This window comes from Drosophila kikkawai, chromosome 3L, assembly GCF_030179895.1.
Source record: "Drosophila kikkawai strain 14028-0561.14 chromosome 3L, DkikHiC1v2, whole genome shotgun sequence".
Taxonomy (NCBI): Eukaryota; Metazoa; Arthropoda; class Insecta; order Diptera; family Drosophilidae; genus Drosophila; species Drosophila kikkawai.
The window spans coordinates 7,262,982-7,275,112 of record NC_091730.1 but is presented as its reverse complement, the minus strand read 5'-3'; the positions used below and the strand labels follow the sequence as shown (position 1 = coordinate 7,275,112).

Genomic DNA, 12,131 nt, shown 5'->3' with positions numbered 1-12,131 from the left:
ATTTTAATTTATAAAAAAAATATGTTTTGAAATTTTATTTTTTACTAATTATTATTTTCTTTACTGATTTATTTAAAATTAACTTAATATTTGTCTGAGCTGCCCTTTTAAGTAGGCAATACAAATTAGGCTTTACGCACACAGACACGTCTTGGCTCTTATCTTAAGACTTTTTACCACATACTTCTAGGATCATATTTTATGCACAAATCATTGCCTACTTTTTGGCGAAATATAACAAAATTCTACATGTAACTTAATAAATTTCTTCAAAGTTAATATGTACATGGCATTTTACATGATTAAAAAATACACATAAATTAATAATAATTACCATAAAAAAATCATGCTAAAATAAAGCTATCAAACAACCATTTCCAAGTCATAAATCTAATTGCTAGCCTTAATAATAACTCCATTGTAAAATGTCTAGCCCATCTATTTAAGCAACGGCAAATCCTTAACGAAAACTTCTCAACCAACACGTCAGTCAGTCAGAGCAACGAAATGCAGCCAATTATAAAGCCATAAAATTACACTTCATGCTAATGGCAGACAATTATAGAACTTGGAAATTTGCTGCCTTGATTCTTGACCAAATGGCCAGATGCCTCGCATCAAAATTATTCAACCGAAGCGGAGCTAAGTCACACCGAAGAAGACGTCTAAACTCTCCTCCTCTGGCCAAAGCAAAAACAATTAGAAACTAAAGCAAAAGTAACCGTAGAAGCCGTTGAGTCAAAGCTTAAGCAGCTGAAAATGCAAATCATTGGACCAATGTTGATTAGAAAGCAGCTGCCGACGACCCGGCGGTTGTATAATTAAATAAATACCTCAAGAAGCTGGGGCCACAAATTCAATTACAGAAATTCCATAAAAAAAAATATGCCCAAGCAGAACAACAAAAAATTATCAAGAATTATGCTTATAAAAAGCATTACATTTTTTACCGAAAGAAAAAGAGGTGTAAAGTTATACAGTGCGAAAAGCCAAGAAGTAAAACATAAAAACGCGGTCACAAAAAAAAAAAAAAAGAGGAGTACTTTTTTACGGCATTAACCGGAAGATAAAAGCCGCAGCGTAAAAAAAAAAACAGTATAACCAAGAGCTCTAGGAGGGCTTAGCTTAGAATGCATAAAGCGGATTTATATTGGGCATAAGAGATCCTCAAAATCGTTTAGTGTGCCAACTAATTAGCCAAAGATCTTGGAAAAATGCTGCAGGCAGCCAAAAGCCAAAAGCTTCAGCTTGTAGCATCCACATGAAAACAGACAGAATGGGCACAGCCAGAAGACAGTTTATAGCATTTAGCCCCTTAACAAGACCCAGCGAAGAATGAACATACATAGACACTTTAGAAAAAACATTAATTAGAGTTTAAGGAGCTCGGTACATTTTTCATTAGTCGGGCTATGAAATTCACTCACTTTTAGCCCACAACACAGAACAGAAACCGACACCGCAGACACCGAAATTGCCATCAGTTAGCCACCAGAGTCAAGAAAATAATTCATTGTCGCCCATTCCATTTCTCGGCGTTGTCCTCAATCTCGATCTCTCGAGGTAGACAATTTTCACATCAACATGGGATTCTTGTCCCCAGAAGCTACTCTTCTTTTTTTTTTTTTGGCCCAGTAAAAGTCGCAACTGGCAATTGGATAAAGGAAAGTTTATATATGGGAGAAGTACTATTTAAGGAAAAGGTTATGAAATCTATATTAATATTATCTCGATTATATTTTCACGCTTAATACTATTCTATCCTATCTATTCTATACTATCCTTCCATCCATACAAAATCAGGCTTTAATCGCAGTAAATCGTAAGGCGCCAATTCCACTATTTATAGCATATATTTCCAAGACATTCCAAGATTGATTATTATTTTGGCGAAAGTCAATTTTCATCGCCCATCGAAACGCAGCGGGGCAATATGACTTTGACTTTGGCTACTGTTGCACACAGATGCCGTCGATAACTAATTATTTCCACTCATCTTTCAGCAGCAAAAAAGCAGCTGAGAGCTGCTAAGGTGTCTGCATTTTCAATATTTATGAGCCATCATCGTCGATGACTCCCCCCAGTCACAGTCTCAATCCCAGTTCCAATCCCGAGCCACTGACCAGATCCAAGCTGAGCTCAGGCCAAAGCATATACATATATTGATTGATTGGCTTTGATTATTGGCCGGACAGCCGATGGCTGAAATTTGCATGCCAAAAGCGACACAGAGAGGGAGATATTGGTTGCAGGGCTTTGGGTTCCAGTTCGAGTTATTGGATGCCAGATTTATATGCATCATTAGAAAAATGCCAACGGATAGCTTCTTCTTTTTTTATCTTTCACTGTTTGTAACTTTCTTTCGCATCATTAAAGTTAAAAACAACAAATTAGCCGCAAAACAAAAGCAAAGGCAAGAACTGTCCACAAAATAACCAAAACCCCGAAAAACAAAGTTGCATGTCTTGAAGCAAAGTCATATTTATGCACTGAAGAAACTGGGTAATAAGAATATTATAAAACATATTTACAGGAATTTCAACAAGTTTTGGTTAAAGATTAAAAGGTTTTAATGGAAATTCCTTAAGCTAAAAATTTTAAATACCAGATCATACCTCTAAAATCGTAAAAAAAATTCAATTCAGTCTTCATAAAACTTAAGAAAAATATATTTTTCGGCTTGAATATAATTGAATTATAAGTGAAATATAGATTATATTATAGATTATAATCAAAATATTTAAGAACTCTGACATATTCAAGATAAACTCCAAAATAAATATGGAATCTTTACATGGAATTCTTTACATTTCTTCGTTTTATATTTATTCTACAAAATTCTAAAGCTCTTTCTAGATTCTCACAGTGCAGGGGGGAAATTAGTTTCGTGTCCGAAAAATTTCTTCATTTGCGGGTCACTAATTAGACGCGATTTGTGAGCCCGACCTGACATGCAATCTCCCCCAAGTGAAAAAGGGGCCGACTGGGGCGGTAGAGCACCGAAGAGGGGCCGCCTTTAAATGGCCAACATCTGCATAATTATGCGTTGTTGGTGGAAGGTGCTTATGCAGCTCAATGAATTTAATTGAGCAACATTAAGCTCTGAATGGCAGGGCAGTGGTCTCTCTCCCTCTTGTTTCTTATCAATTTGGCCTGGGAGAAATGGGAAACAGAAGAAGCAGCCTCTCTCGCGGTTCACTCAAATATAATTATTCTTAATATATATCTTTTACCCTCGATGGGTACTTTTTTTTCCGGCTCTTTTCACCGTTTTTCTCCCTGGGCCAACACAGGAAGCTCCAAAGATTTCACCTGTTGTTGTTGGCTTAGAAAGCGAAATTCGTGGGTTCAGTTTATACACATATTTAACTTTATTTGTATTTGATTGCCTCTGTGTGAGACAATTTAAACGGAATAAGCCATTAATCAGTGCAATTAGTATAACAATTGCTTATTGATATCATCCGATGGATGTGGATTTTTGGCAAGACAAATTTCCCAGATCTTAATGGCATTTTAATGGGAGCAGCGATCAGACATATGAGATGCCTCTATGGCAGGGTGAAAGTTTATCGATTTATTTTTTGGGAAGCTGCTGGCCGAGGAAAACTTGTGATATGCAAAAAAAAAAAAACCAACCGATTGAGGCAAAACACTCTTTTTTAATGGCGAATCCAGACAATGCCATAAACTGCAACAATAAAGCAATAACAGTAACAATAACAATAATTGTAATAGCCAAAGTGCAATGCCAAGTCATCGTGATGCTGCACAGTGGGGCAATTATGATGGGATGTTTGCCCAAAACTTTAACAAGTGTAGGAATAATCTATATTTACATTTTGCATAAGTGTTTGAGGTTTTTTAGTGGCTCATTTAATTGTAAAATGAATTAAAATAAATAAAATGCTAATAGAAAATAACTAAATTCGCTTAAAAATATATTTAAGCTCTTCCCGATTTTCTCTGCTGCTAATTTAATATGAAAACTTTCTCTTTTGACCCAAAATGTAATAACATTTAAAAGAAAAATAAATTCTAAGGTAAGAAATCCTTACAAGAACTTGCAATCCTGGTCACCACAGTGCCACGCAGAGGTGCGGCTGCAAAACGAAAGCCGAAAGATACAAAGATACAAGATGCAAGATACAAAATCATGCATCACAATGGGCAGAGGCACATGCATTGAAATTGAAAGTAACACACGACTGTGCACTGCAACTTGATGATTTTCTAATTACACAAAAGCCAACAGCCAAGAGCCAGAGATGACTCAAGTGGCCGATGCTCAACGACGCTGAACATTTTCCCGAAAGGTGTTAAGTATGCAAATGACGAGCAGCAAACAGTCATGTTGTAATATTTACAGCCAAGCACATGATCTCTGTGTGGGCGGGGCGGCGACCATTCTGCCCGAAAAAGCGACTGGTAAAAGTCGGCAGAGATTTTCAGTTTTTCTTCTGCCTGTGACCCCACAGCCCCACAGAGTCAGGCAGTAGGAGATTCGCATCTTTCAGATACTTTTACATGTACTTTCTCTACTTAGAGTTTGGCTGGCATCGCACAATTTTTTTTTTTGCCTGCCTTTTAGGCCGCGCCTAATCGAAATTTGTGCGAAGACTGGGAGGCTGGCAGCCCGGAGACTGGCGGCTGGAGGTGGATCCGGAGGAGACCCCAAGATCAGCGAAGATCGGAGGCAGCGACAACGCTTTGATGTTGTAATTAACTTTCATTAGACTAACCAAACACGTTGCCAACTCCGAGAAGCCCCAGCACAACCAAAAAAATTATCGCAAAAAGGTTGCCAAAGAAATCTCTTCAAATTTGGAACTTCCGTAAGCGAATCTCGCATTTAAGTCTCTTTAGTTGGTTTTTTTCTCGGCGCTTTTTTTCATTTATTTGGTTTTGTTTTTTGGCACTTCCAGGTATAAAGGGGCACAAACTAAATTTCACTTTCGCTACACAATATCAACAGCGATTTAAGTGTGTGCTATATTTAAGTATTTACTTGGCCAACAAAACAAAAAGTGAGCACAACAAAAGCCAAATAAACCTAAGATGGGAATACCCTGGAATAGCGGTTAAGGCTATAAAAGGGATATATATTTAAAGGTAAAAAAAAAAAAAAACAGGTTCGTTGTAATATCGAAAATATTGTACAGTTTGTTGTATTGGAAATTGTATAATAACGATGCAATCAACAAAACCGATCGATTGTATTTAAAAATAATTTTTAAAATTTCATATTTTATTTCTTTTAATTTAGTTACTAGTTGTTAGTCCATATAGGTCCTTAAGTTATAAGAAATTCATCCAAAATATCAACAGAAAATATATACAAAACGTAAGAAAATCGATTTATGCAGCGGAATCTCTATCAAAATCAATAAAGTTTGCTAGAACCAGTCATTTTTTTAAACAATTTTTTAATAAAACTGATTTTATCTTCAAAATCCCAACTTAAGTTTATATCACAGAATATTGCTAAGTCGAAATACTATCTCTCTTTCCCCGGTACAACTCCTATTTACTTTTCAACTATTTCTTTTGGTCATGCGAATACGTTTCCAAGGCGCGTTGATTGTTTTTCTGGCCCAAACCACCGCACCACCACCCCCACTGCTACCCTTTCCCAATGCAAACGAAAAACAGTGAATAGAAAGAAAAAAATACTTTGGCCAAAAAAAGACAAACGATCCATGGGAAAGCCGCAAAAACGGAGATTCAAGCATTCAAATGAGATGCGGAGAGACTTGAAGTATTTGCCTTGATTCCGCTCAATTGGCAATTTCGGAAAGAAAGTCCCCCTCATGCGCGTCCAAAACCAAATCCGCTGTCCAAGAATCCCGCAGAGCTGCAGTGTAGCCCCTCTTGGCCAACTACTTGACTACCCAAAGAGATCGTGTCCGAGTGGCCCGCTGAGTAATTAATGACACGAACCCCAAAAAAAAAATCTCTTCACCCACCAGGTCCTCTTCGTCTAATTAAATAAACAAAATGAGTGTTTGCGAAAATGCAAAAATACCTCTAGGAGATAAAACCCATAAGCTTTTTTATAATTATTAGAAAAAACTTTCCATTTTAGACAAAAGGGTTTAAAAAGGGAAATAAATAAAAAGATTAAATAAAATTAAATAGGAAAATAGTAAAGTTATTTTTTAAATAAAAATGAAATTGTAAAGAAAATATTTAAAATCAACTTAAAATGAAAAAAAAAAGCACAGTTCTTTCTAAGAGCAGACTGCATTTTCACTTTCCTTTTCAACAGGCAAAAACCCAGTTTGACTAGGAAAAAAAAATGGGTATGAAAAAATTGGTAAGAAAAAAATCACTTGAGGAAAAGCAAATTAATGAAAAAACCCATTGACAGCGGCGGCAACTGAAGATGAAAAAAAAAAAAAGAAAGAAGACCGAAGGCAGAAGGAAAAATATAATTTAGGTGCAAGAGAAAATTCAAGCGCATCATGTGAGGAAAGGTTGTTTTTTTTCACGACTCTTTCTACTCCATCACCATTGCATCCCATGGCTGGATGACAGAAATGATGATGAATACGCGTTGGCAGCCGGGGCCAATCCTCAATCCCCCACTCTCCCCCCTCTGGGGAGCTTCCCGCCTTCTGCAAGTGGATATGGCAACAAAGCCGCAGACATCATCAGCAGTTTTAACGGCTGCCAAAGTTGCCAACGCTTCCAACTTGCGGGTGTTGCGGGGGCTCTTGTTGTTGTTTATGCTGTCCCTTTGTTGTTGTTGAGGTCTGTCACACCATCGGGTGAGTGACAGACATGTGAGGAACTATCTACACTAAAAATATTTAACTAAGAACATTTTGAAATATTTCAAAATAATTTCGAGGGGAGTTTTCTGTCATAGTAAAAGTTGAACTTGTTTACAAAATAAATGTAAGAAAATTGGTTTTTCCAATTTGTTCAAAATATTTAAACAATATTTCCCTTAGTGTAAAGTTTCCTATTGGGTGGCATTGGTAGGCAGCTACCTTGCCATTGCACTTAATGAAGCCACTTCCAACCCAGAGCAGGTAAAAAAATACAATGCGCGAAAAATGTTTCAATAATTTAATGCAAATGCACAATAACAATTGCACTTTTTTCCCCCACCTTCGGCTGGTTCCCTCATAAATATAACAATTTTCAAAATACATTTTTAATGAACTCATAAAAATCATTAAGACTCCATGGCAACCACGATGTCGTCAATCCTTTGTCTTGGTCTCTGTGTGGTCTGGAGTATGGTGCTGGAATGTCATGGGAGATGGCGGATGTCAGATCTGTTTCCATTCGCTGACAGTTGCAACACCGTGGAATTAACCGAGATAGGATCGCAAAATTAACTTAAAAATGTGATTTGAAATGGGTGCTTGAACTCGAGTTGAGGTGGCGGAAAATTCATAAAGAAATTGGCAGAGATTTTAGGTTTCATATGAATTAAGTGGATAAAGTGAGGGTTTAAGATGAAGATTAATGATAAGTAATAAGGGATTTTAATGCTAATGAAGTAATTAAAAGAAATTAGTAGTAACATAATTTATAACAACTTTTTGTGAATAAATATTAATTTTATTAATAATTTAGCTAAGAATTTAAAGCCTTAGTTAAAAAATATTGATTGGAATTCAAATACCCTTATGCTAGGTATTTCTAGTAATCAGGTGGCTTTTCCAAAACCGGAAATCCCCCTCTAAATACCTTATTAACTCTTTTTAAAATAATCCCTCTATACCCTATTAATCTTCACCAATAATTCCCTGATGAATGTGAGAAAACAATCTGGGACTATGGTAATTCCAACACAAACCTTTCACCAGAATAGAAATTTATGCCAAGATACAAAAGACACCGATTACCATCATCCTTTTCTCGGTTTCAACAGAGAAGTTTAGGGAAATTAAATCAAAACATTTGGACAGCTTCCTTTAGCACATTTACAAATTAAAATTGGCAACCGCAAAGCTGGAAGGAGGAGAAGGAAAAACACAAAACAGCCACAAGAAACGGACATTTGAGGGGAAAAGAAAATTGAGGAAGAGGGACAAGATACAGCTTCAGCTGGCAAATTGAAGCTGAGTTTGAACTACGCAAACTGTCTTCAGAGGTTAGTGGTATCGAGGAGAAGGAGGGCAGCAGGGACAGGGGTAATTAAGAGCGTGGGACGCCATCAACGAGCTATGGAAAACCACGGAAAATATGCGCCCAACTCGGAAAATAGAAAACCGACAGGGACAGAAACATAAGAGAGGAAAAAGTAAAATCATGAAATATGATAAACATGCGAAACATTTTTACAAGCCAATTTCGTTATTTTTTCTTCTGCTTCTTCAGACTCTTCTCCAAAGATTGCTTTTATTATTTCTCTTTTCTGAAAATGGGGTCAGGAAAAACACTTTCATTGGGCTTGAAAAGACAGAAAGAGAGAGAGAGAGAGAGAGAGAGCTTCGGTTAGTTGGTAGAAACTTCTTTATAAAGCCATTTTGGCCATTGTTCGGTCTGAGAATGCAACGCACAAAACGAATGCTGAAATATGACATTGGAGATGGGGAATTGTATTAATTAATTTGCATATAAACCAGTCCAAGTCGAGGTCAGAAAAGCACTTGGAAAGCCTGGCTGGAGGTACACAGGGAAATAATAATTGAATTTTGAATTTGAGGCTAAAAAACTTGAGTGAAATCGAAGAAAACATTATAGAATGCTTAGATTTTCTTAAAATATATAAATTAATAATAATTTCAGGATCAAAATCTTGACTGAGACTCCTGATTTCTGAGAAAAACCATGAGTATTATAACAAAAAAAAGGTTGAAAAATATTTTCAATTGGTATTTACTTTGAAAAACATTTTAATTAAAATTTTTATTTAATAAAAAATACGGTCTATATATAAAGTTCTGGGTTTTTGCCTTAATAACAAAATTATCTACAACTCAAAAAACTAAAATAGCTTTTATCCATTTTTAATCATTTTAAACCAATAAATATACTCTGTAATTCATTTCTTGTTTGTTTTTTTTTAGTGTATAGATACAAAGACGATCTTCCACTCATAAGTTCTAGCTGCTCTGGACAGTTACAAAAAAAAAACCTAGGAACCCAATGAAAGAAATGCAAATGCGTCGACGCCATACAAAAGACTTATGGCCAGACAAAAGGCCGAGTTTTGTCCAGTTTGTTATCCAGTTTGTAGCCGGCGATGCTTCACCTCCTCAGTAGGTCATAACGTTTGACACCTTTTCGATATCTATGTATATATATAGTGGTCACTGGTCAGTGCAACTATCTTGGCTTCAAGAGCTCGATATTCAACTTTTAACCCAGAGAAAAGAGGTCAAAGTTTAAGCCTTTGGGTTGCCTTATAATATTTTTAAAAATTATTATTGTTACCCAAAGTAAACTTTACTGGTACTTCTATAGATAATCTTTAGTATTTTTAATATCCCCATAACATGGTTCTGCCCTTAAGAACTGTAATCTTAGCCAAGCTCCGCGAAAATGGGGGTCATCTAGCTCCCGGAAATTACCACTAAAAAGAGTACTCAGAAAAGGATTTACGACCATAAAAATATTACACAAGCACTTATGGACCCCGAAAATAACAGCCTTGGGCTCTACGGTTAGAGACAGTAAAACCTAAAAAAGAGAGCAACGGGCCGAGACCGAGAACAACTTCATTACGGCCTGACAATGATTAGAGAGAGCAGCGACAATTTGCGCGAGTTTATTGCGGTTTACGAGGAGTATTTCGGTCCCACAGACTCCCGCGCGAAGGTGATAACTTTCAACGGTTTCACGTTTGTAATTGTAATTGACTTTGTAGCTGCCTGATGCTGAAGCTGCTGCAGATGCAGCCAAAAGCTAAGACTGAGGCTGAGGCTAAGGCTAAAGATACAGCTATAGCTACAGCTACCAGTCTGTGGGAAATTAATGAATTAAGCGGCGGCGTACAAGAAACAAAAAATGGAAATAAGTAATGCTCACATTACATTAGGCAGTAAACACAGAAACAAAAAAGTTATGGTCTTGAAACTATTAAAATTTAAGGGAAATTCTACTCCAAACGTTACCCAAATATACGAAACTAATATTTCAAAGTAAGTAATTATTATATAAATATCTTCAAGACATTTGAAGTTTAATTATTTGTTCAGTTTTAGTTTTATATCCATTTCACCTTTAATATTTATTTTTTTAGTACAATTTTTCTCCCCCATTTTATTTTCAGTGCACTAGAAGATGCGACGATGCCAAGTGGCAATGGCAGAGTATCGCGACTTTAACTCATTTCCACGACACTCAAATGAGCAAAAATTATTGCGGTTAAGTACGCGAGCGAAAAGATTTTCCAACTTCAGTGCAACTGGCTGGCTAAATCGGAAAGTAAGCTAAGGAAAAGCCCCTCCTCCGCCGGCTTGTTAGAAGGAAAAGAAAACCAACCAGAGACAGACGACGACTCAGAGCCAGATAGAGATAGAAAATTGCAATCCATCGTCGAGGGAATTTTCTCTGTTCCTTTGTCGCCGCGTTCGATGGCAGCTCGAATCGTGAATTAAATTTAAACGGCAGAAAAATACAAAATAAATAAATGGGACAAGTGAGCGAGCGACTAGCGGCAAAGAGTGTGGAAATTATAGGGCCTCCTAAGCGGGAATCTTCTTCAACTTTCCGAGTTTGTCTTGTCATTGATACTAGGTATGTTACCATACAAATAGGGGGAGGAAATGATGAAAGAAAGTTGGCCCTGGAAAATCGATTGCATAAAGTTAATTAAGAGGGAAAATATATAAAAATTTAATAAATATATTAGCAGAAATAAAGATATATAAAATATTTGAAACTCTTTAAAAACACTTTATATTTAAACGAAGTATTTAGATTTTATTTTCAGATACTTGGTAGATCTTAGATAAAGATTTCTCAAGTACTCTGGTTAATACCCTCTCTCAATCCAAAATAATAACAAAAGTTCAATCTTTTCACTCACTACCCTGGCTCAGCATCTGTATTTGATTGAAAACAAATAGTTAGATGCACAGCTCGATAGATAGATATCTAGATAGATAGAGAAAAGGCAATACTGAGAGGCTGGCGACCAAATTGGCACATTAGACAAATTGTAGCCAGGACGGCGGAGAGTCTCCAAAGCCAAGAGGGGCCATGGCAAACATCTCAATAACAATATCAGTGGAAATAGTAGTACTATCATCAACGGCAGCAGCCGCAAAAAGCAAGTCAAGGAAAACTGCAAATGCAAAATGCAAGAAAAAAAGGAAAAATACCAATGCCAAAGCCAAATCAGAGGTGGCGTCAGAAGAAAGTTGAATGAAACTTGCCATCGATCGTCATAAATCAAGCCGCAGAAAAGCCGCAGAGATTCATCAGTCAATCAGCCGAGTGGATCGGCAGATGCGATCAAATGTCAGGCCCACACCTCGTGGCTTTCAACCTTATATCCAACCAGTCACCATTTAAGCCATCATTGACCCATATTTTCGAGTCGAGTCTATGGCTCCCGTCACCCCATCAGCTCATCACTGGGGAATAAGCCCCCATGGATCATGATGACAATCATGACGATGATGATAATAATGACGGGGATGATGCCTCCTCGACCATGTTCCGTAACGTGTTGCCATTTAATTGGCTTCGTGTGAAGTTCAAGAAAACTTTGCCAAATACCCCAGTATGGTGCCACATGTCATCCCTGCCTCGAACACTTCCCTTCTCAGTTTACTCTGCTCCAGACTTTGACACTTTAGACTGGCTTGTCAAGCAGAAAAAAAAAAGTTGGAAAATGAATCAAAAAATATTTCACAGAATTGCGTTGTCTTTTCTTTTTTCCTACCCAACAAGTCGAAGATCCTTAGTAATCCTAATTTCCCAGAGAACAGATTTGCAAAACACTTAGCTCAAGTAACAAGTGTAAGCGCGTTGTAAACTCTAAGATTCCCATGTTCAAAGACTTTGATGAGTTAGAGAATGACCAACGCCGCAAGGATCGCAACAAGCATTGCATCAGCTTTAAGCCGCTTCAATATCCGCAAAACAAAAAGGATATCAAACTGCGACTGGCTGATGTACGCCATTGGGACCAGGATGCCTGGAGGAAACAAACTGGGACT

General features: G+C 37.0%; 1 protein-coding gene and 1 long non-coding RNA gene across 3 annotated transcripts in view; one reads left to right on the top strand and one right to left on the bottom strand.

Moving 5' to 3' along the window:
• Positions 1–12,131, bottom strand: part of LOC108071523 (elongation factor-like GTPase 1) — a 74,305-nt gene that overhangs the window by 21,726 nt on the left and 40,448 nt on the right. The gene's annotated exons all lie outside the window — the stretch shown is intronic.
• Positions 6,852–10,569, top strand: LOC121502851 (uncharacterized). Of its 2 annotated transcripts, none has more exons than XR_011444965.1 (3): positions 6,852–6,900; positions 6,957–7,037; positions 10,235–10,569. It is a non-coding gene; the product is annotated as an uncharacterized lncRNA (long non-coding RNA). The 2 variants fall into 2 exon arrangements; XR_005991100.2 differs by lacking the exon at positions 10,235–10,569 and adding an exon at positions 7,189–7,491.